The following is a 23,245-nucleotide window of genomic DNA, read 5'->3' on the forward strand; positions in this document are numbered from 1 at the left end:
AATGGCAACATATGGCTGTTATATTTAATCCTTGCGCCATTGCTGGGGAGACAGCATTGTCCCGGCTTTTAGAATAGGAACCTGAGGCAGGAGATGCGAAGGGACCCACTAGCGTCCCAGACCTTTTATGTAGCCAAGGTGGGTTCAGATCCGGGGGTCTTGTTTGTGAATCCGTCTCCTTTCCTCCAGGCAGTGCTCTCAGTCCTTGAAACAGGTCCACACAGCATGATACCAGATCACTCACACTTTAGAACCTGCAAGAAATCTAGTTGAACCTTCCTGTTTACTTAGTTACTATCCTGGTCCTCTGGCCAGCGTGTCATTTTATTTCATTTCACGGTCCGGAACACGATCCGCTGCAGATGAGAGGCAGTCTGTACTCTTGGTGTGAGTGTTGCAGAATGGGCACTTAAACCTCATCCACCCTTTTTTCGTCTTACAAAGAGAAACAGCGCCAAGGAGTTAAGTCAGAAGTCAATGCGAAGTCAGGGCCCTTTCAGTCCAGCTCCCCCTCTGGTTTCTCCTGCTAAAGGTGATGCCGTGGATTTTTCACCTACATTTAATGACCTCAGCACAGACTTTTCTAACGTCTGAATCTCAGCCCTATGTGGTTGTCAGACATTGGGCAGAAGAAAGCATGATGTGCTGCAGAGAAGTCCAAGCCCTTACCACCCAGATATTTCAATTCATTGCCCAGGGAGTGAGACTCTGAAATTAATGTTAAGACTTTGAAATACTTGCTTGTGTACCATGGATGGGGAGATAAAAAAGCTCCTCTCTCACTAGGAACCAGGCCTCAGAGCACCATTAAAAATAGACCGAATTGCCCTTTCTAGGTAATTTTTCTCCCACACACAAAAAATGAAAGTCCATTTGAGGGAAGTGGCTGACCCATTGAAGAATGCGGAGGCTGCTTCGATCTCTGGGGCTGTCCCACTGCTTCTCATGTCTCTGCTTTGCTTCCTGCATGTCCAACCCACAACAGGAGGCCAACCCCAGACATTAGTGTCATCAGCATCTGGTCCCTACTATTTGCTAAGCATGGAAACACACTGCCATGAATACTGGAGAAAGGAGTTTAGCCAGGCCCAAGTTTTGTTCTGGGCTGAGTCTCTGATTTGCTCTGAGCACTTGAGAAAGATCTTACTTTTATATTACTTTTATTTTTAATATTATTTGTGCTTTCCCTGGTTTTTGCTGAATCAACCTCACCAAGAGAACATCTGTTTTATTATTACTTCAAAGGACCAACTATGGTATTGTTCATTTTCTATTTCATTAGTTTGTCCTCTTTTTTTTTTAGTTTGCATTAATTTTTTGAAGTATAGCTCAAAAAAAATTAGTTCATTTTATTGAAGTATAGTTGATTTACAATGTTGTGTTAATTTCTGTTGTACAGCAAAGTGATTCAGTTATACATATATACATTCTTTTTCATATTCTTTTCCATTATGGTTTATCACAGGTTATTGAATATAGTTCCCTGTGCTATACAGTAGGACCTTGTTGTTTATCTTCCTGTTTATTATTTGTTCTGTTTTTTTTTGATTTATTATGGGTGTGCTTTTTTTCCAATTTAAGTTAGCTGCTTAGCCTAATTCTTTCCTGCCTTTCTTCTTTTGTAGTATAAATGTTTAAAGCTATAGATTTCCTTCTGTGTACTTTTTTTTGGACTACACCCAGCAAGTTTTGAAATGCAGGTTTTAGTTATTATTCCATTCTCGGTATTTTTTTTTTTTTTTTTTGCGGTATGCAGGCTTCTCACTGTTGTGGCCTCTGCCATTGCGGAGCACAGGCTCTGGACGCGCAGGCTCAGCGGCCATGGCTCACGGGCCCAGCCGCTCCGCGGCATGTGGAATCTTCCCAGACCAGGGCACGATCCCGTGTCCCCTGCATCGACAGGCGGACTCTCAACCACTGCGCCACCAGGGAAGCCCCATTCTCAGTATTTTTAATCTCCATTATTTCCTCTTTGACCCGTGATTTATTTAGATATTTGTTTAAAATTTTTAAACATACATTGATTTTTTACCTTTTAATTGTTGACTTCTAATTTAACCTTGGAGTGGTAAGAGAATGTGGTCTGAATGATACTGATTCTTTTTTTTTTAATAATTATTTGTCTTTATTTTCTAAGTATTCTGTTGACCTTTTTATTTTTACCATTTACTTTTTAAGTCTCTCTTTTTTTTAATTTTATTTTTGGCTGCGTTGGGTCTTCATTGCTGCTTGCAGGCTTTCTCTAGTTGAGGAGAGCAGGGGCTACTCTTCATTGTGGTGTGCAGGCCTCTCATTGCAGTGGCTTCTCGTTGCGGAGCATAGACTGTAGGTACGCGGGCTTCAGTAGTTGTGGTGTGCAGGCTTCAGTAGTTGCAGCACACGGGCTCAGTAGTTGTGGCACGCGGGCTCTAGAGCGCAGGCTCAATAGTTGTTGTGCATAGGCTTAGTTGATCTGCAGCACGTGGGATCTTCCCGGACCAGGGATCGAACACGTGTCGCCTACATTGGCAGGTGGATTCTTATCCACTGTACCACCAGGGAAGTCCCTGATACTGATTCTTTGAATTTTATTGGAACTTTCTTTTTGGCCTTCTAGGAGGTCAATTTTTATAAACATTCCGTACATGCTTGAGAAGAGTGTGCAGTCTTTAGCTATTGGGTGTAGGGTTTTATAGATAGATGTCCAATATTTGAAGCTTGTCAGTTGTGTTGTTACAATATTCTATATTTTAATTAACTTTCCATCTGCTTGGTCTAGCAAGCATAGAGAGTATTGAAATTTACCCTTATGTTGGGGGGTTTGTCATCTTCTCCCTATATTTCTAGCAGATTTTAAAAGTTGTACACATGAGATTGGATGCATGTACATACAAATTTAGAATTTTTAAAAATCTACATAGTGAATTGAACCTTTTATTATAGTGTTGGTACTCTGTCTAAAATCCATGATGTATATTGTCCCGAGGTCTACTTTGTATAATATTATTTAGCTACTCCAACTTTCTTTTGGTTAATATTTGCCTGCTATACCTTTTGTTATCTTTACTTTCAAACTTCCTATGTTCTAATAATTTAGATGGGTTTCTTATAAAGTGCATATAACTTGATTTTGCATTTAACTACTATGCTTAGCCTATTCACCATTTCTTGTGGTAATTGGTATATTGGGGCTTATTATACCATTTTTTTCTTTGTCTTGCTCTTTTTATGTTTTTTCCCTTCCTTTAAAAAATGATTTTAAATTTGTTTCTCTTATTCTATTTACTCCTTCCTTTATTTGTTTGGAATTTACATTTTTTTCCCCAGCTTTTCTACCTTTTTTTTTTTTTTTTGGAAGTATAGTTGATTTACAATGTTGTGCTAGTTTCAGGGGTACAGCAAAGTGATTCATTATATATATATTTTTTCAGATTCTTTTCCATTATACATTATTACAAGACATTGAATATAGTTCCCTGTGCTATATAGTAGGTCCTTGTCGTGGAATTTAGATTCTTTATTTCAATTCTTTTAGTGGTTACTCCTGAAATTTTGCTAAGTTTACTTAAAAAAACCTAAATTTAATACTCCAACCTCCTCCTAAACAATTTAAGATCTTAAACACTTTCATTCAGTCACTTCTCCTGTATTAGAGGCATTAATAGCCAATATTCTAGGTCTGTTCCTTTACTGTTAATTTATGGGTTTTGTGTAAATCGTGTATGCTTGGGTTTATACTTACACTTTATCTACTCATTATTCCATACCCTTTCTCTTTTCCCCCCTTCCTTTCATATAGATCTTTAACATTTTTTCTTTAGTGTGTATCTCTAGGTGGTAAATGTTCTCAGTTTTTGTTTATATGGAAATGTCTTTATTTCACCATTATTCTTTAAGATTTTCTTTTGATGTGGACCATTTTTTAAGTCTTTATTGAATTTGTTACAATAGTGCTTCTGTTCTATGTTTTGGTTTTTTGGCCGCGAGGCATGTGGGATCCTAGCTCCCTGACCAGGGATTGAACCTGCCTCCCCTTCAATGGAAGGTGAAGTCTTAACCACTGGACTGCCAGGGACGTCCCCGCTATTATTCTTGAAAGATAGTTGTGCTAGGTAAATAGTTCTATGTTGCCAATTATTTTTCCTTAACCCTTTGAAGATGTTAGTTCTGCCTTGTAGCTCTCATTTTACTTTTGAAAAATCTGTCGTCAGTTTAACTGTCTTTTTCTCTTGGGTTGTGTCTAGATGGGTATTTCTTCTTTTTTTTTTTTTGGTGGGTATTTCTTTTATTTATCCAGCTTGGTTTGCATTGCCTCTATAGGGTGTCTGACATATAGTAGGCACTCAATAAACAGCTGTTGAATGAACCAGTTGCGTTTCCTTTCCACTGTGAATTTTGGTTCTTTGGTAGGTTCTGGAAAATTCTCAGCCATTATCTTTTCATTTTCTGCTCTCTATTCTTTCCTTCTGAGATTCTACTTGGACATAAGTTGGACCTTCTTTTTCTGTCCTTCATGAGTCTTAACCTCTCTCTCGTATTTCTCATTTCAATATCTATATGATAGTTAAGATATTTTCTCAGACCTGTCTTCCAGATCACAATGTTTCTATTCAGCAGTATCAAGTCTGCTGTTTAATCCATTCATTGAAGTTTTAATTTCAGCAATTATCTTTTTCATTTATCAAAGTTATATTTGTTATCTTTCAGATATCTCTGGTCATTTATTGGTAGTCTCTTATTTTTTGCTCATTCTTGTGTTTCCATTTTTCAGTTTCTTTAACGGTTTTACGTATGATTACTCTATATTTTATATCTGGTAATTACACTGCCTGAAGCCCTTGGTGTTTTGAATCTCTTATTTGTTGTTTGTTATGTGTTTGGCACTTGTTTGTCACATGTTGGTTGTGAGTTCCCAGCTGGTTGAGTGTCTCTGTGGGAAACCTGGCTGCCTGCAGAGAGGATTTGCACTTGCTTCTGTCTGAGCTTGGACACCCACGATCTGGAATCATTTTCTTCCTTCCAGACTTCCTGGTGCATCTACAACTGCTGAATCTGTCATTGTTGTTTGTTTTTATTAGAGGTGTATGATTTCCCCTTACTTTCTTTTTTTTTTTTTTTTTCGGTACGCGGGCCTCTCACTGTTGTGGCCTCTCCCGCTGCGGAGCACAGGCTCCGGACGCGCAGGCTCAGCGGCCATGGCTCACGGGCCCAGCTGCTCCGCGGCACGTGGGATCTTCCCAGACCGGGGCACGAACCCGTGTCCCCTGCATCGGCAGGCAGACTCCCAACCACTGCGCCACCAGGGAAGCCCAACCCCTTACTTTCTGAAACACCAACAATTCAACAAAAATTATGTTTTATGCTAAATCTCATTTTTTCAACAAGAGTCCCTTAAAATAACTAGTCCTTTCTGCTGATGACAAAAGTGTATTAATAGTTTAACAGATTTTTTTTAATGGAGTGAAAGCAAGACCTTAATGAGTGAGCAGTCACCCCACTAGGTGTCTGCTACTTGGTGTTGGCAGCAGGATGACCAGGCAGATCCATGCAGTGATGTGTGTATGAACCCCAGAGCCAAAAGGAAGAGACTATGAAAAAGCATCCCCTGCTTCTTTCTGGCAACTGATTTATTAGATTATCAGCTACAGATCAATTAAAATTTCTTTAGCATTTGTTATATGCTAGGCACTGGGCTAGGCTGGTAATAGAAAGGTAGATAAAATTGTCTGATGAGTTCTGGCAGAGAGACTTGCCCCGAGACAGTAATGTACTGAGAGTGGTAACAGGTGTGGTGAAGGGATGCCTTCTTATGATTGACTGGGGGTGAATCAAAGCAGAGTGTGCACTGACCTTGACCTCAGCCCCAGAGGAGAAGGAGGATTCCAAGAGGAATATATGAGGAAAAGGATGTTCTATTCCCACATTCTCTCATCTTCAGCATCATTTATTTGTAGCCATTTATCGACTGCCCTCTGGAGCAGTGGTTGATGTGTATTCCTTTGACCCACCCACACAGACATGGAATCAAAAGATCAGGGTGAGGTTCAGGAATCTTTGTTGTTCACAAGCGTGTAAAGCCCCTGCAGGCGGTCCCTAGACTACACCTGAGGAGTGTGGCAAGATCATCTCAAGTGGAACAGCCCATGTGTGGGTGAGGCAAGCACCACCTCCCCCAAACACACCCTGCGGACCTTGGGACGGAGGCCTCGTCCCTTTACCCAAGACAGGAGTCCCACATTTTTCTTTAAGATGAAAAGACAGCCCTCAGAATGGGAGAAAATATTTGCAAACGAATCAACAGACAAAGGATTAATCTCCAAAATATATAAACAGTTCATGCAGCTCAATATTAAAAAAACAACCCAGTCCAAAAATGGGCAGAAGATCTAAACAGACATTTCTCCAAAGAAGACATACAGATGGCCAAGAGGCACATGAAAAGCTGCTCAACATCACTAATCATTAGAGAAATGCAAATCAAAACTACAATGAGGTACACCTCACACCAGTCAGAAGGGGCATCATCAGGAAATCTACAAACAACAAATGCTGGAGAGGGTGTGGAGAAAAGGGAACTTTCTTGCCCTGTTGGTGGGAATGTAAATTGATACAGCCACTATGGAGAACAGTATGGAGGTTCCTTAAAAAACTAAAAATAGAATTACCATATGATCCAGCAATCCCACTACTGGGCATATACCCAGAGAAAACCATAATTCAAAAAGACACGTGCACCTGTACTTGTCCTCTGGGACACACAGCTAGGTTGTATTTCCCAATGTCCCTTGCAGCTGGTGGGGGGCGGTCCTGTGATGTGTTCTGGTCAGTGATGTTGGGAGAAGCAACACACCTGGAGCCAGAATAACGTTTCTCCTCGCAATCTCCCTGCTTGCTTCCTTCCCTCATCTGCGGCAGAGAGTCCTGAAGACCCCAAAGACAGCAAAGCTCTTAGCTGGAAGATCGGGGCTTGAAGCCTGCAGGGAGGGCACCCCCATCTTCCTCCCCTCCACCTCCTCTGCATGGGAATGTGAAATTAATGAAGAATAAACTTTCTTGTGTTAAACCGTTGAGATTTGGGGGGGGGGTTGTTACAGCTCTTACTGTGAGCCTACCCTGACAAATACACATTTTGGTGTGTTTCCTGGAGGCTGCAGGCACCTGATGAAATGGTAGGGAAGCTGGTTCCTTCGAGATAGTCCTCCCCTTGGTCCATGCACAAGGTCACCATGACCTTGCCTGAGGCCCCTACGGGCCCCTCTCCTCTGCAGGCACCCCTGCTGCAGCCCTTCCAGGGCATGCCTGGCTGTCCTCCCTGGGCAGTGAGCGTGCTGTTTCCTCTTCTCCAAATACCTTTCCTCTTTCTTCTTGAGGATGTTCCATTTTTTTTTCCCTAAAGATGCAGCTAAGAGTTACCTATTCCAGAAATACCTTCCCTGTCCCGACTCTGGGGGTCTGCTTTCCTTCGTCTGCCCAGCCACCCTTTCTTTTCTTTTTTTTGTGGTACGTGGGCCTCTCACTGTTGTGGCCTCTCCCATTGCGGAGCACAGGCTCTGGACGCGCAGGCTCAGCGGCCATGGCTCACGGGCCCAGCCGCTCCGCGGCATCTGGGATCTTCCCGGACCGGGGCACGAACCTGCGTCCCCTGCATTGGCAGGCGGACTCCCAACCACTGCGCCACCAGGGAAGCCCCCAGCCACCCTCTCTGTGTGCTGAGCCTATTACCTTCCTCATCAGACTGCAGCTTTCTTTCTCTTTTTTTTTCAGTGTAAACCCCAACACAAATACACCAACATGATTTCGTGCATTTAGAGGGGAAACGTTTCTTGGTTAAGTGGAAAATTGTGCAGATGCCTTCTGGAAGACCTTCATTCTAAGCAGCTTTATAGTGAAACATGGTATTTAGAAGTCTGGACCTTCTTTCTTCCATTTGCTGTAATCTACATTCCCTGAGTAAAACTTGTACTGATCATTGGGACCCAGTGGGTTCCAGGGTTCTGGGTTATTCTTTCTGTCCCGGCTGACATCTGGATTGAACAAATGCCAGGGGCAGGTGTACAGCGCTGCGCCAGTACCTCCTGCTCCAATAAATACAAAGAGGGGGATCAAACTAGAATGCTTCTTGGCCTGACCGATGATCAGGCACAGCGTGGTTGCGACAGAGGCCTTGAGTCCAAATGGAGAGAAAAACAAACCTGCAAGGCCCGAGACTAAATAGCCTCCACGCCGCGGAGGAGTGGACGTCCAGGGTCACCCAGGACCTAGACTGCAGCTTTCTTGGGGGCAGAGACGGTTCAGTATATCTTTGTGATGAAATCACATGGCATTTAATAAATCCCATGATTAAATTAATGAGTGAACGGGAAAGGGATTGAGTGAAATATTTGACCCCTTTTATAACTGGCTCAGCCAACCCTGAAATTGACCTTCGGAGACTCTAACAAGCTCTTTCCCCCTCAACAGTGCTGCTTTATTTTTGCATTAATTCTGTATATTAATTTAGAGAAAATGGCCATTTTAACAATTCTGATTTTTTGAACATGGTGTATTTGATGTAATTTGAACGTGATGTGTTGCGGCATTTTCTTAGGCGTAATTCAGTCTCTCTCACAGGGTTTTGTAGTTTTCAGTATGAAGGTGTTACAGAAATTTCACAGGTTTTATTCTTAGGTGTCTGTTTTATTGATAACCTTGTACAGTGCTGCTTCTTCCTAACTTAGCCAGCAAGGGCTTTTCTTCCTCCCCTTCACACCAACGGGCTCTGACAGATCACCGGGGGGGTGGGGGCACGGCCCTGCAGAAAGTGGCTCCAGGCCTCTGGAGCAGGGGGACAGCCGCCACCGCCCGACCCCTGTCTACACGGGGACACTGTCGTCCTCAGATCCTAATTGGGGGATGCGACCTGGAACGTGAAAGGGAAGGAGCCGGACGGCTGGCTCTTTGGGGCCATTATTTTTATGTGCTGACGTCCATTGTGCAGAAAAGGCCTTTCTCAGCTGTCTTGGCACTTTTGGCCGCGTCTGTGTCATCAGCCGAGCTGGGCTCCGGGAGCAGCAGGGCACAGGTGCAGGGCACAGGTCAGCGAGGGGCACGTGGGCGCCTGGCTGGCAGCAGTTCAAGGGTGCAGTACTGAGCCCTCCAAGGCCATTGGGGGCGGGGTGGGGAGACACTGCCTACATTTCAAAACAAAATAAAACCTCTCCAATTTTTCCTCATTTTTTTTCTTAAACTATAACCAAGAAAGGAAGTTTATTTCTATTCTGTGAGGAAATAGCAAAGTTCCTTAAGGTTCTTGGTGTAGCTTTCTAGAATGGCAATGACACAAGCATGGCCAATGATAGTTAATGCCTTTTTATGTGGGTGAGAGATCAGTAACATGGCTTTTTAAGGATTGCTGTGCTCTGACTTTTCTGTGCTTGTAATAAAGCAAAGTAACTTCAGGGCTGGTGCTTGTGTAACACTAGAGGAAAACCAGGAGGGATGCAGTGTAGGGGCTCATACGAAGGTGAATAAATAAATGTGATTAAAAAGAAAAAAATCTTGCGTTTAAATTGTATGGCTAGTACGGGCCCAGCCAAGCACGTCCCTCAAAGTGTGTGACTGATTTAGAATTTAACTTTAAAAACTGTGTTCAGGGAAATTAAAAATGAAAGTCAGAAAATGAGTGTGGTGATTACCGTTGAATATTTTCCGAAAGCTTGGATCCTAGTCTCCGATTAATCAGTGAAGCAGACGTAGTGGAAAGGGTACTGATCCGAGATGTGGGAACCCTGGCACAGGTCGCTGTGAGTGACTGGGGGTGACAGGTAACATCCCTGGACCACTGTTTCCTTATCTGAGTGGAGTAGTCAACTGTCAATGGATTTCCAAGGTTCCTCTACCTCTATCATTCTGCAGCCAAGTTCATTTTCAGGTATTTAATTCCTGACCCTGAACTTGGGGTTACCATATCCATACAAGAGTGGGAAAGTGGCTTGGGATGAAGCTAACTTAAAAGCTGGAGGTGTTCAGTTCCGGAAATCAGGATGGATTCTTCCCCAGGACACCTTACTTCCTGGCGGGCGTGCTGTGAACCGTGTGGACAGAGGAGAGGGTGATGGCACGGGTGTGGCCACATTCTAGAGCAGGTGCCCGTCCCCGCCCTCTGTAACATCTGCTGTACACCCTAGAGTTTCATGGGGAATCTGAGGAGGGGACACGCCCTGGGCCACCTACACAGTGGAAACCACCCGAGGGAGGCAGGATGGGGACAAGCTTGGACTTCAGAAACGAAGGTGATTATTCTGCTGTGAAACCCGGTCTTCTGAGACAGGGGACCTCCCTGTTGGAGGGTTATAGGCCAGAGCAGGAGAGATGAGCAAGTGACAGGTGATGCTCTGGATTTGCATTTTAATGGCCACCACTGGGACCAGAAAGTTGAGACACTCATGAGGAAATACAAACCGGAGCCTCACAAGCCTGTCCACACTCACCCGCTCTGGCCTCAGTTATCTGATTATGAACAATTTAACATTAAACTTAACACTTAACTTAAGTGTCAAGACATTTAAGTATTTGAAAGTAATTCTGACAAGACTGTGTCTGTTTAGGGAGTATATAACCTTTCTTTTATGGGTTTTCTTGTTAACTTGTGTTGTATTGATTGGTCATAAAATCTACAAATAAGTGTGGGAGACTGTGTTTTCTTGTTTCTTAGAAAATAGTTCAGGGAGGAAATTTGGAGGCTTCAAATAAGGTGAGAAGTGAGACACGTGCCTCCTGACCGGTGATTCTGGTTCCTGTGCAGGAAACCGCAAACCATCTGTCTTGCTCTCCTCCCCCAAATGATGGGAGACATTTTCCTCTTGGGTGGATGTCAGCTATTTTAGCAGTTGTTGGAATATAATTGTTTAATTTTTCTTGGCTTCATAATGCAGACATGAGAGTTTCACTTGTCAGACAAATTTGTATATCATTGCCTGGAATGCAATTTTATTTTTTATGCAGTGAAAAGTTAATTTTATTACTGCTTGTATAACACGGGGGCAGCTTTGGTAAAATGGTGATTTTCTATGAAATGCCTTCAGCACAGCGGTGTCCAGTGTGAGAGACCCAAGTGAGGCCATCCTAGTTGGACGGAGCTAGGGCCGCCGCAGGCCCTGCTGCCCAGAGGAAAGAACATTGTCTTGATTCTTAGGACAGGGGGACCTGTGAGACAGTTTGGTATTGGTGACTTCTGAGGGCTTTGAAAACTTTTGCCGTTGGTGTTGTGAAGTCTCTGGAGCCCACCTCCTCAGGGGGCTGGGGGTACTGCGCCCCTTCTGAGAGATGACAGAGCATCCGTTGTCTGGACGGTGCTCATGTGAAGCGGGTGAACCCACTCCCAGGTGTGTGATGAAGGCGTCCCCCTGGAGAACAGCAAACACCCTCTCATCATCCTGTCTGCTCGATAGCGTCACGTCTCAGATGCCTTTCCCAGAGGTGGCTTATGCCCCTCGGACGCACAGGGTGGCTCTGATTTCACGGGCTTCTGCCAGCTGGAAGCGTCGTGCGGCCGCCGACAGCACAAGATGAAAGACGACATGTGTGTCTCTTGCCCCCAGGGAGGGATGCTGTAAGCTGATGCCTGTCAGACATAAACAGAGGGGCCTAGGCACCAGAACCTCTTATTCTGAAGATTGATGATAGCACATTTATGGGAATCCAAGGACCCATTCTCCACACTGGAGAAGACAGTGTGGGCTTTTAATATGGATAATTCTTTAAGAGCAATGCTTTGGAGACATTTATTGAGAGATGAGTGCCCTTTCATTGCCCTCAGATGAGGGTTTCAAAGCAAACCCTCATAGGGAAGTCACGTGGACAATTGACAGCCTTAAGTATCCAGGGCAGAGGAGAAAATTAAATGGAAAGTAATTAATATTAATTTGGCATCTACTTCAAAAGAATCAAATAAAGAGATCAATTTCAGAGTTTCTGTAGTGTAAAGGAAATTGTTCCAAGAACCTTTCCCACAGAGAATCTTGCTCTTTCTGTGTCTCAGCTACTTGGTAATAATGGTAATAACACCTTTACCTAAGGCCTCCATTTGTCCGCCAGCCAGCATCCCTGTCAGATGGCTACGCTCCCCTATCCAGCGTGTATGTCTATAGGGCACTTCCAGAAGAATTTTAAATCAAACCAAGTGCATTACAAAACAAAATAAAACTACCTATGTCTTTATCCACTATATAGATCATTAGATAATGACCTTGATTGTTGCAAAATACTGTGAAGAAATGATCAACTTGTAGATAACTCGTTCATTGTGCCTATCTGTAAGGCGAGTGAGTGGCTAAGAACACAGGATTACTAGTCGTGTGAACACGGGCAGATTTCTTAGTTTGAGACTGTTCCGAGCTCAGGTTCTCACCAAAGGGGAATAATCGCTGCTGGGTGGAGCTGATGGGAAGCTTATGTACATAACGCCTGCAAAGTGCATATCCAGTTGTCTGCCCAACCTAAGTGCTACGTGACTGGTGATACTGCAGTTGTTGGTTACAGGTATTGTGGAAGTCCACTCAGAGAGGCAGCTTGGGTCTGGGAATTAGGGGCAAACCCCTAGAAGCTTTTGTTGGGCAGAACACTGAGATTCCAGCCCCAAGGGACATGGCAGGGATCACCTCCCTAGAGCTGGTACTGGAGCCCAGTAATAAAGACTAAGAAAAGACCCAGAATAGATTCTCACAGCTACAAGCTTTGGCAGGAAGTCCCGAGCTTCCATTTCTTCACCCGCCTCGGGGCCCCTATGGATCTGGGCGGGGTTACGGTCCACGGTTGCACAGAGGCAGACTGAGAGTTCTGCCCACTGCCTCCTCTCCAGCCCCAGTTTGATTGAGAGATTGTGAAAAGAACTAAAACATCATTCTAACGTGAAGCTCCCTCCATTGCATGTTTTATTCACAAGCACAAGAAATCCTTCAGTAAATCTGGACAGCAAAAGTTTCTCTAAAGATGCTGTGGTTAGAAAACCACCGATGTGGCTCACGTCTATGTTCTAGTTGGGTCAATTACACGAATTTGCTTCACATTTTGGGGCAGTTTGCAATGGCCATATCATGTCACAGTTTGCTTGGCCTGTCATGAGAATCTGGCCTTAGAGAAAAGACCGAAAGACTCCCCTCTGCCCCTGAAATCTATGAAATGACCACAGGGCAGTGATGGTGGGGCAGGAATTATGAATATTGAGATTCGGTTTGGGGTTGAGATAAATTTGGGCTTAGTTGTTCTATGCATTAAGCAACCCAGTTCTCTTGACACTGAGTAGACACTACAGTGTAATCCATGAAAGTAGCTTAATACCCAGTAGGCACAGAAAGCCATACTATAATATACTACGCGTAACCTGATAGTTATTGACACACTTTCCTGCTTAGAAACCTGATTGTCTTTTTAATTACCGGATGACATTTAAACATAATGTTTTATGTTTTAACTATTTAAACTATTTAAAACATAATGAACTCATTTAATCATCACACACGCTGTGAGGCGTGGGCTGTTATCCCTGTTTTGTAGAGAAGGCAAAGAAGGTGCAGAGAGATTAAGTGATTTGCCCCAGGTCAGGCGTTGCAGGATGGAAGAATTGGAAAAGATATTTTTGATGTCTGAACCAACAAGAGATTAATTGATAGCTCTAGAATATGAAAGGGACTTCCATAAATCACCAAGGGGAAGATAGCAAGCCTTGTAGCAAAATTGACAAAGGATGTAGACAGTTTTCATGAAAGGAAACCCAAAAGGCCATTCAGCATAGGAAGCCCATGCAGATTCACTCATCATCAGAGAAATGCAGATACAAACAAGATAGCACTTTACCCTTGTTAGGCTGGTTAGAAACCAAAAAGCCCCAGTGGTACCAACTGTTGGTAGATTTCAGATCTACTGCTGGAGGGCAGGTGGAGCTGTTCTCAAGAACAATCTGAAACTACTGATACAAATTAGGTGTCTACAAACATATACTGTGACACAGCAATTCCACTCCCATGCATGAGTCCCAAAGTAACATCTCAAATCTATCAGGAGGCAGGTATGTTCACTGCAGCGTTATTTGGGCAGCAAGGAGTTGGAGACAAACCTACGCATACGTTGACTTTCAAAGGTGTTTTGTTGTATACTGAAATTTAACAAAAAGAGGCTGAACAAGCATCAGGAAAGTTGTGCCTTTTACATGAAATTAAAAATATGTAGATTCTGCAAGAATGCAAACAAAAGATATACCTTGACACATCAGGATGGTTCATTTGTGGGGATGGGATGGGAATAGGAATAGGGACAAAATAGAATAAATAAAATAAGATACGGGTCTTTTATAACCCATGATTATGATACATTATAATTAACCCAACCTTCTGCCCTTGAGGTTCAGAAGAGACAAAGGGGTAAAAAGAAGGAAATGGATTTTTCCACCCAAGACACTTAATGGGTCTTGTAAGATGCCTTAGAAATTACCCCAGGCCCTGGCCTATTGAATGAATTGACCTATAACCTAGAAATGTAGTTAGGATCTAGGTTAGTGGATTTCAGACTGTTTTGGTGACCCTAGACATTGCAACGCCTGCCCCCTTCAGGAAAGTAATCTTACTTTTATCAGTTTTATTTTGGTGTTAAGATTCTGTTTTTTTTAAAAATTCTTTTCTGTTTTGTTTTTAAGAGGGGAACTAGAGTTCTGCTTCTAAAATAATGTTTGAAAAGATACAGGATCAATATTCCCCAGGATCCCTTCCAGATCCAAAATTCTATATTTTAATCAAAACAACCAACTTAACAAAAATGTTTTCAAACTCAGAAGTTGGAGTGTCAGCATCCCTTATGATTGTATATAAGATATTTTCTCGGGAAGGTGTTGGGAGCGTCTTTTCCTGAGGCTTGTTCAGCCTCTTTGTGTTAAATTTCAGTACACAACCAAACATCTTTGAAAGTCAACGTATGCGTAGATTTGCGCTTTAGAGACTGAATGCATCTGATGTGTACTGAGCCTGCAGATTTCTTTATCCTCTTGTGACAGCTGACCTGAGACCTCCCCAGAGCTGTCCGCCTGTGGGAATCAGAGGCAGCACTGCTGAAGGTCGGTAGACATGACGATTTCACCTGGGGATGCTGTGTCCCCGGATGCAGACCACTGACTGAGGCGTGGATGGAGGCCTTTCCTGAGCATGTCACATGGAAGATGTCTCTCAGTTTCCATCTCAAAAGTCTCCTTTATAAAATGTCATCATTCAGTGATCAAGTCCAGTAGTGCATCCCCAATATTGCCTTCTAGTTAATCCATAGCTTTTATTATGCTTTTATGTGATCTCAGATAGAGAATTTCAGGCATCACTTTTGCCTTCAGTGATCATATAATCTTCCTAGTTAGGAAGACGAGGGGGCAGATACTGTTCAGAACCTTCTGGGGGACTAGGTTCTGGAAGTCATGACTAGATAACTCTGCAAGTCATCCTGAAACGAGATGCTTTGATCCGTCATCTCTTTCTTTTTCACTTTGCCCTTTTCCCACTGTCCTTTGGTTCTCCAGGGAGGAACTGTCTTCATCTGGGTTCCCCACATAGCAGAGCCTGAGACAGGGCGTATGTGCTAGTTTACGTCTCAGGGCAGCCAGGGCGCAGAAGCGGGGGCAGGGAGGTGAGGTCGGGGAGAAGGGAGTGGACCCCTCACCGCTGCATCCTCTAAGCCCCTGTGCAAGTGACCCCCGAGAAGCTGAGTAGAGGGTGGAGGACAGAGCTGGGGAGGGAAAAGGGAGGAAGAACGTTCCCTGAGTTCTGCCTCCTCGGGGTCAGATGTTCCCTCCCAGGCATTAACTCCCTCACGCTTTCAGCTGGAGCCCAGAGGCGGAGCCCAGAGGCGCAGGAGGCCAGCAGCTGGGAGGGGCCTGCATCAGGTGATCAGAGCTCCCATGGGCCAGCTCAGGAGGCAGGTGGCGCCTAGAAGACCCGAGGGGGCAGGGAGAATGCGACATGGGATCGACAGATCATTAGCTCCTGCACAGACTCTGTCCCGAAACCTTAGCAGGGCCACGCCCAGTGGCTTTCTGCCTCCCTGTTTCCACACATCTGCATGCCCCCACTTTTGGTTCACCCTTATGTCAGACTCCCTATGCCCACCCCCTCCCTGTGCCCTTGCAAGGGGGCTGCCTTGCATCCCCCCTTATCTGCGGAGTTTCCACCTTATGGTACCGTGCTCTGCATGCCAGCCACCACTTTTCGTCTTCTGCTTGCTGGTCTCTTAGGGTGACCAGCTGTCCCAGCTTGCCTGGCATTGAGGGGGTTCCCTGTGACTGAGGACTTTCAACGCTAAACCTGGGAGAAACCCCGGCAGACCAGGACAGTGGGTCATCCCGAGCACTCCACAGGTGGAAGGAATGCTTCACAAGATGTATAATAATAAAGAGCTGTGAACAACGCAGATGTGTAATATGGTTAAATAAACAGAATGTACCCATTTGATACAATATGACAGGGATGATAAAACTGAATTGACAGATAATAATGTAGCAATGTTTATGATGCAATTATAAGCTAAAACAAGAGGCTGAGATAACAATGTGTGCATATTACATGATTTCAGTCATATACTTAAAAACCTCTGCATGGCAAATTGACGATTGAAAGTAGGGACTGCTACACAGAGATCTTGAAGGAGAGAGCTTGCCGTTACGGCCGCTTACACTTTTTTCTTAACTAATCGAGATATTCTTTTGCCAAAGACAGCGCTAAAGTAGCGATAAAGCTGAATTAACTTATGGTCGTGCTACATTAAAAACTGACGAGGAGAATGCATGCAGAGTGTTCAAAGGAGCTATAGTTATTTTGTTCAGCAAGTCAAACCTGGAAGTGAAAGCATGCAAATGACAGTGGGTTTTCAGCAAAGGAAGAGGCACCAGATTCCTTCTCAGCAAGGCCCACAAGAGAGAAAGGCTGTGAAAGCTTCTAGTTAGTGAAAGAACTTTATTGATGATCTCTTACCCAGAGTTGCTTTACTAGTTGTTTACTAGTTGCTTATGTGAATGAAAAGACTCTCAGAAAAGAGGAGGCCTGTTCAGAGAAGATGGCTTGGGGGAGAATAAAAGCCTCTGGCATCAAACTCACTCAGCCTGGAAACTGTCATAAGATGACAGAAGGACTTTCCTTCGCTCGGCGCAGGATCAGAAAGCGAAGCGGGTGAAGTGGATTCGTGAAGCCTATAATTGCCTCCCTTGACCCGAATCGTCAAAAAGGCGATTGCTCCATGCAGAGGAACTAAGGTTTCATCGGACCTCCCTTTTAATAGCGAGCGTCTGTTTAAATGTCTTAGTGACCACGTTATATTTTGCCTTATCCAGTTCATATTGTTTTCTATTAGTGATTTTTTTTTTTTTTTACTAAGTGACAAGATACATGTACTTGATCCATGAACCATTAATTTATGTGTCTGTCTGAGATTATGTACTCTTGGGGGCCATTTGGATTACCGAATTTATTTTCGATCATAAAAACATAGTAGTTAGGTATGTTCCAGGCGCTTGGAATATATTATCATCAGCATCAAAAGAGCCTATGAGGGAAGTGTTATTTTCCCATTTTCCAAAGGACGGAATCTCTGAGGCTGGGAACACCTGTGTGATGTGCCCAAGACAGGACAGTGTGAGAGTTGGCTTTGTCCTGAGGCCAAGCTCACCCCACACCAGTGTCCCGTCCCTGCCATCTGCCTCCAGAGCAGTGGCTCTCAAAGTGTCGAGTCACCAGGAGGCCTTGTGAAAACAGCTTGCTGGACCCCACCCCAGTGCTTCTGAATCATCAGGTCTGGGGTCGGGCCTGAGAATGTGCATTTCCAGGTCCCCCCCCCGTTGCTGCTGATGCTGGGGGTGCCGGGGTCCCACTGCGAGGAGCCCCTGATCCAGAAGGAGGTTCGTTTTCGCTACTGACTTTTCCATTGTGATGATGATTGGCTTACCTCGCACAGGGCCGTCCTTAAGTCAAGTTCCCGTGAAGTCTGGTTCTTCGCAGAAACTCAGTTCCTTGCTCCTTGGCGGCGTTTCTTTCACAGCCGTGTTTCCCCTTCCGGTCCAGCTTGCGCAGCTCTAAATGGGTCTTAGGAAAACATCATCTTGGTCACGTAACTTTCTATTCAGAGAGCAAGCAAGACTCTTGTCTATGAAACCGTTCAGGTGCCTCGATCCGGCGTCGATCTCACGTCCCTGCCTGATGTTCGGATGGCATCGAACCTTCCACTGCCGCACGGAGGCTCCGGTGCCCCGGTCCTCCGCCCACCAGTCCCCCGGAAAGCCACGGCCATCACCGGGGATGCCCAGCCCTGCCTTCGAGAGGCGGTGGCTACGGAGTGGCTGGTGTGTGCCAGGTGGGTCGTAGGCACTGGGTCGCCAGGTGAGCGAGGTGCGCAGGCCCCGCCCCAAGCCTCCGCAGGCCCCTGCGTCCCCCCGCCCTGGACCCCAACTCCTCTCCAGCCCCGTCCCGCTTAAATTCCGGGTCCCGTTCTGCAGCTGGGGCTGCGGAGCGCCGTGCGGGACCCTCACCCCGCGGCTCGGGGCTCCGTCCTCCCGGCCGCGGGACCTCAGCGCCGCCTGGCCTTCCTGCCGGGTCCTCAGCCTCTCTTACTGTCGTTCTCCACGAACTGCCCCTTGCCCCTTGCCCCTCACTCTCAGCAAAGCCCCTCCCTTTACACTTCCCGACAACCGAAGACCCGGGATGAGAGGCTTCTTCCGTGCCCTGCTGCCAAAACAAGAAAGGCACCCGTACCCGTTCCCAGCCTTTCCTCCTGACGACACATCACGCTGGAAGTCACAGCATCCTTTCCCACAGACGGTGTGTCTCCCCCTGTGCTGGGTCCTGCCCGCTTCTCAGGCCAGTGCTACCTCCCCGCGCCCCGCCCTGTCCCCTCCACGAGCATCTTTGCCCGCCTTGCAACGCGCTCCAGTGTGTCTGGTCTACACAGCCCCTCCCCGATGTCTGTTGTCTGCCCACAGCTGAGGACCCGTATTTCGCCCTCAGAAGCACGTTTCTTCGAAGGGTTATCTTGTCTCACGGCCTCCCCGTTCTCACCTTTCACTCTCCCCTCGGCCGGTGCGGTCCTCTCCCACCCCGCCACGGTCTCTGGAGACCCCAGGCTGCTGCCCACTGGCCCTCGCTCCTGCTCCGGTGTGGAACCCCAGGGTGCCTGCCACCTGTGCTCCAGGGAGGAGCGTGATTCGTACTCCCTAGTGACCCTGCTGCCAGAGTCACCAGTTCACATTTCACTGTTCTGCTCATTTTGTGCGTCCCAATGCGTCTCCCGTTTCACTTGTGCAGCCCTGTCCAATGTGTGCTGAAGCCAAGCACATTTAAACAGATGGGCGCTGCTGGGCGTTCCCCCGTCTGCTGGTTCCTGCTCACTTCCAGGAACCCTGGATCCCAAATCTGGAGATGCTCTGCAGAAAATACTCTATTTAGTAAAATGTTGAAGTAACTTAGCTTAACTGTCACGTATTTCATTAGCTCCACTGTTGCCATGGTTACCCAGTGCCTACGTGGAAAGCGGGCGCTCTCAGGAGATTTTCATCGTGATGACTTCATTTTGCCTTTGTTCTTTACTTTTGCAGTGACACTCCATCTGTAAACAACACAGTCTTCAAAGCATGACAGAGTGTATTGATAAACTACCCCTGAATGCCTGTGTTTACTTGTTAAACCTTCCCAGTCAGGTCAGAATCCATTAATGTTTCAAAAAATCATGTAAATAATGCTGCTGTAGCATGCTAACATTTTCCAGAGTATTATGAAAATTTTAAACTCATTTGTAAGTACACACCTACGACTACTGCGATAAAGCAAATATTGCAATAAAGCGAGTCACACAATTTCTTTGGTTCCCCAGTGCGTATAAAAGTTATGTTTACACTACACCGTAGTTTATTAAGTGTGTGATAGCATTATGTCTAAGAAAACCTAAAATGTACATACCTTACTTAAAAAATTATGCTGTTGGAAAAATGGCGCCGATAGATTTGCTTGATGCAGGGTGGCCACAAACCTTCAATCTGCAAAAAAACACAATATGATATTCTCATCTCCATCGTTGAATCCTTAAATGGACAAAGTAAAATACAATAGCTTTCCATGTAAGTCTCTTGGAATGCTTTCTATCTGTTTTCTTTTTTTTTTGGCCACGCCCGCATGACTTTCAGGATCTTAGTTCCCCGACCAGGTATTGAACCTGGGCCACGGCAGTGAAAGCCCGGAATCCTAACCACTAGGCCACCAGGGAACTCCCTCTGTCTCTTCTTTTTAACACAAGCACTTAGAGATTTACTGGAAATTTCAACAATGCTGTTTTATGTTAGAAACACAAATGTATCTCATGTAAATGTTTCAATTAAAAAATATAAAATTTTTCAAAGAAAAACATAACAGATATCCACACGCTCATCACCCAAGATGAACAAATGTTAGCATTTTGTCATAGTTACTTTTGATTTTTTTCTAAAAAGAAAGGAACCATTGCAGATGAAGTTGAAATTCCACTTCCTATTGCTGTAGAAGAAATTACACCAAAACTTAGTGACTTAAAACCACCACTTTTTTTTTTTTTTATTGAAGTACAGTTGATTTACAGTGTTGTTCCGATCTCTGCTGTACAGCAAAGTGACTCGGTTTTACACCGATTCCATGGGGCAGGGGTTCAGAGCACGCACAGCAGGAATGCTCGTCTCTGCTCCATGATGTGTGGCCTTGGGTAGGAAGGCTCAGGCTTTCTAGTCCTATATCTGGGCAACCATGTGAATGTCCCCTTGTAACCCTATCTTTCTAAAAACTAATCACAGAAAGCAGTGGAGATGCAGCGTCAGAACCAGGTGTTGTCAGTGCTCTTACATTATTATTATTTTATTTATTTTTTTATAATAGTGTTTTTATTTTATTTTTACTTGTTGACAGTTTGCTTTATTTATTTATGGCTGTGTTGGGTCTTCATTTCTGTGCGAGGGCTTTCTCTAGTTGTGGCAAGCAGGGGCCACTCTTCATCGCGGTGCGCGGACCTCTCACTATTGCGGCCTCTCTTGTTGCGGAGCACAGGCTCCAGATGCGCAGGCTCAGTAGTTGTGGCTCACGGGCCTAGTTGCTCCGCGGCATGGGGGATCCTCCCAGACCAGGGCTCGAACCCGTGTCCCCTGCATTGGCAGGCAGATACTCAACCACTGCGCCACCAGGGAAGCCCATCTTACATTATTATTTATCAAGCTAGGTTAGAAGGGAGCTGGTATTAATTAATCAAAGCATGTACATTTGACTTAGTTATACTATACTCTCTAATACGTTCTAATCATTAATAGTAAGTACTCACATCTTCATGTCACATTTTACAGTGTTTAAAATACATTCGCATTTATTCCCTCATTTGAAGCTTCATGAAAATAAAACCTGATAAGAATCTGAAGTTCATATTTTGTATGAATCAAATAGAATACTTAATAATAAAATGCTTTAGAAACCGTATAGAGCTATCAACATGCCCATTGCTATTAAGACTCATGGTCCAGGGCTTCCCTGGTGGCGCAGTGGTTGAGGGTCTGCCTGCCGATGCAGAGGACACGGGTTCGTGACCCGGTCCGGGAGGATCCCACATGCCGCGGAGCGGCTGGGCCCGTGAGCCATGGCCGCTGAGCCTGCGCGTCCGGAGCCTGTGCTCCGCAACGGGAGAGGCCACAACAGTGAGAGGCCCGTGTACCGCAAAAAAAAAAAAAAAAGACTCATGGTCCAGTTTTTCTGTGATCTAGTTTCGTACTGCAATCCTGCCCCATGCGTAATCCTGTATCTCGTTGGTGACCCTGTTCCCTTGGCTTCCACCTCATCTCTGTGTGTCAAAACACAACCAGATCTTCACGGCCCGGCTCCAACACTGCCGCCTCCAAAAGCCTTTCCTGGCATGTACTTCCCAGCTGGACTGCATCTCTCTCTGCTTTGTGCTTGCGTAGCATTCTGTGTTTCTCTTGTGAGATTTCAACACATTCCACCTTGTATTCTGTTTCACATACTGCATCACCGGTGCTCAGCTGAGAGCTTCGAGCAAACCGGAGCCTAGCCCTGCTCCCTTCTCACGGCACGACAACATGCCTGGCACCGGGAGCCTCCTGGACAAGTGTTTTCACTGTGCTTAGCTGCTTTTGCTGCTCTCAGGCTGGGCAGAGTACAAGATCCAGACGTGCTTCAGTGTGGCCATATCTGGCAGGACAGAGGACTCTCCCCTGGCTTACCCAAAGTCACCCAAAGCCCCCCAGTTTAGCGAGAGGACGCCGGCCTCTGACAGGGGCGTTTCCCGGGACTTACACCATCCCGGGACCGTGGGGCTCGTCGGTGAGGGCTGCAGTGTCCAGTTTGGAGCAGATGTGGATCGAGAAGAGACACAAGAAAGAGAAAAAGACTTGGCAAGGCCGTTCAGGCCTTTTCTAGGATGGGTGCCTACCTCTGGTTTAAGAATTAAGTAATTAAAATAAATGAATGTCTGTCTCGTGTCCAGCTTCACTTGTAAGCACTGCAGTGACAGTGGCTGGAGCATCTCTGCCTCCCAGGGACACCGGGAGGGACAGACCAAGTGGGTGCACGTTATTTTCTGAGTGGCTCGCTTTGGAAGTCCGGCACCTAACGCTTCCCCAGGTGGGTTGGTGGACAGCACTGTGAGAAAGACCACGTGGTCACCTTACACCTTGGTGGCAGCGTCTCTCTCCAGAAACTTATCAGACCAGACCTGGACCTTTGATGTGGCTTGAAGCGGGGTCTCACAAACAGCCAGGTCCACATGAGTGCAGCCAGTCGGCACCACCGCCCTTCGGAAATGCCCTGTCATTTCGACCTAAGCAGTGCAGTCTTAGCAATGATCTGTTTTCCTGCCGTTCAGCCTACTCTGGGCCAATAAAAAGACATAAACAGTCAAGGTGACACTCTACTCTAGAACCTTCCTTCCTTTGCAAAACAAACATAATTTTAGGACCAAGATGCATACATACCTCTTGTACCCAAGAGCTTGTACTCCCCCCACCCTGCCCCCCGCCAAGCAATTGGTTCTAAGAGCAATATAAAACTGCTAGAGCAATGCTTGAAGAGAAAGCAAAAGTATGGTGTGATACCAACATCTTTTTAACGTTAGACCGGTAGCAGAAAATTTTACTGCAAGCATGAGGCAATATTCAGTTGGCAAAAATATGATGGAAGTAGTAGCTCACCTACTGAAAAGAGAGCGCTTAATGAAGTCTAAGTAATTATTAAACATTTGTTTAAAGAAAAAT

At 45.4% G+C, this 23,245-nt stretch overlaps 1 protein-coding gene and 1 pseudogene across 1 annotated transcript in view; one reads left to right on the forward strand and one right to left on the reverse strand.

The window, feature by feature from the left end:
- Positions 1-23,245, forward strand: part of SLC22A3 (solute carrier family 22 member 3) — an 88,826-nt gene that overhangs the window by 2,777 nt on the left and 62,804 nt on the right. The gene's annotated exons all lie outside the window — the stretch shown is intronic.
- On the reverse strand, positions 7,879-12,418 carry LOC115851154 (cytochrome c oxidase subunit NDUFA4 pseudogene; annotated as a pseudogene).

Source organism: Globicephala melas, chromosome 14 (genome assembly GCF_963455315.2).
Source record: "Globicephala melas chromosome 14, mGloMel1.2, whole genome shotgun sequence".
Lineage (NCBI taxonomy): Eukaryota > Metazoa > Chordata > Mammalia > Artiodactyla > Delphinidae > Globicephala > Globicephala melas.